Source organism: Octopus bimaculoides, chromosome 17 (assembly GCF_001194135.2).
Source record: "Octopus bimaculoides isolate UCB-OBI-ISO-001 chromosome 17, ASM119413v2, whole genome shotgun sequence".
Classification (NCBI taxonomy): Eukaryota; Metazoa; Mollusca; class Cephalopoda; order Octopoda; family Octopodidae; genus Octopus; species Octopus bimaculoides.
The window spans coordinates 54,270,978-54,273,585 of NC_068997.1; positions in this window are offsets into that span (position 1 = coordinate 54,270,978).

Here is a 2,608-nt window from a genome sequence, read left to right on the forward strand (position 1 = left end):
TATATATGTCCATGTATAGCTTTCTTGTTCGTGGCCCGTACTTCAGCACTTATCATTTAATTCCATCCTCAAATAGCCTGATATGATAACTCGAGTTGATTGCTTTGAAAGTGCCATCTACAGAAACTGAGAGGAGAAAGCAACAACAACAACAACAACAACAACGGCAACAACACAAAAAAAAACATCTTTGATGAAAAGGCATTTCCTAGGAAGCCAAAGTGACAAATACATAAAACTGTAGAAATATTTGTCTTTTCTCTGACAAATAAATTCATTTGGTACCGTTTAGGATGTATTAAGAATTTCATGGTTTGGTAAACATCCAATTGAATCGAAAATCCAGACACTGTGATGTTATGTAATAGGAGAAAATTAAGGAACAAAAACTAATATGTATGTGTGTGAGAAAGAGAGAGAGAGAGAGAGAGAGAGAGAGAGAGAGAGAGGGTAAACTTAAGTATATGTATATAAATGGTTATACACAACCACAAAAACACACACGCACGCACATACACATACACACATACATACAAACATATTTGATGTCCAAAGGTTGATACCGCTTTTCTTGATTTGGTACTGCAAGAAAGACAAATATGATCATATACATACGTATACACGTGCATACATATATGCATAGACACATACACACACACATATATCTGTGTGTCCATATATATATATACATATATATATGTATATATACATACATACATACATAGCTACATACATACATACCTACATACCTACATACATACATACATACATATATACATATATATATATATATATATATATATATATATATATATATATATATATATATATATATATATATTTATATATACATATATATATATATATGCATATATATGCATATATATATGTATATGTGAGCGTGTGTATTTATGTATATATTAAATGTCGGTGTATGTATATATATATATATATGCATGTTTGTTCTTGATCATAAGTATATATACATATAGATAGATAGATAGATAGAGAGAGAGAGAGAGAAAGGGAGAGAGGGGGGAAGAGAGATAAAAGAAAGAGAGAAAGACAAACACACACACATATATAGGAGTGAAAGCACATAGATACGCACACACGTTTCCGTTTTCTTTCTCCATCTAAAACACGAATTTCACGTCACTAATTCTCCTTTCACTAAATTTATTTTGCCTACATCATACAATCACCCCCACCCCACTCTTATACCAACGTGAATTATCTCCGTCTATAATGTTGTTCCACGTGAGTGGTTTTCTTCAGGGAAATCTTTGCAATTATGCAAACTAATGCAATCAAAACTGTCCATCAGTCTTTTCCATCTCGTAAAAAAAAAAACTCTCTGTTTATTGGTCAGATAGTTTTGGGATAAGCTTGCTTTGATGGTGAGGTCTAAAATGATGGATAAATGTCTGTAATGCTCAACAGTTTTGCGGTCAAAGGTCACACTTCACTATTAAGGACAAAAATTATTTTCCGTGAAAAGAATTCTTAATCTCTAGAAATTATCTCCCTTTTCTTTGAAACATGCAAAATCTGTTGGTTTCACAACTAAAAAGAAAATTTCAATATGTTTTACAGAGGTGATATATAGTACTGTAGCGCACCCACAGTTGGCAACTCACGGTTGTGTGCACAGTGAGAGCTAGCACTGACCTTCACGACGGAGTGCGCCGAGTGACATCACCATGTTTCCTTCATAAGTTGTGAAATTTATGTTTTTGTGATCACGTGTGTATTCTGTGGTCTGAGATGTTTTTTCGTGGATAGGTACAAAGAGCCAATGTGAAATTTTGCGTTAAACTTCAGAAGTCTGCGATAGAGACATTGAGAATGCTTCGGCAAGCTTACAACAACGAAGCAATGAGTCGTACGCACTTCCAAAGCGGAAGAACGTCAGTGGAAGACGATGAGCGATCTTGAAGATCTGCCATAAGCATCACACCCGAATACGTGGTATTGTGCATCGAGAATTCGTCCTCCGGGTGCCGACTGTCAATCGAGAGTTCTCCTGCGGAATTTTGGAGTGTTTGAGGGAGGACATTCGGTGAAAGCAACCTGATCCGTGGAGCGCAAAGCATTGAATTCTTCACCGAGTTCTCCTCACTGGTGCGTTTCTCCCCAAAATCAAAATGGGATCAATTCGGCACCAACACTGTTCGTTAAATTTAGCACCTGCCGACTTCGATCTCTTTGCTAAGATGAATATGCAGCTCAAACGTTGTCGTTTCAACAACGTTGTCGAGATCCACAGCGAAAGACTGATTGTCATGAACTGGCTTTACGGAAAATGACTTTCAGGACCAGATAATAAAATTGGCAGGAACGCTGGGACCACCGTATTGGGTGCGCAACGAGGCTATTTGGATGGCGATGATGTTAAAACTTAAAGAAATAAGTTATTTTCTTTATTAAACATAGTCCGGCAACCTATCTATACCAACATGTATATGCATGCATACATACATACATACATACATTCATTCATTCATACATACGTGTGTGTGTGTGTGTGTGTGTGTGTGTGTGGTATATGTGTATAGATATGTGTGTGTATATATATGTATATATATATATATATATATATATATAT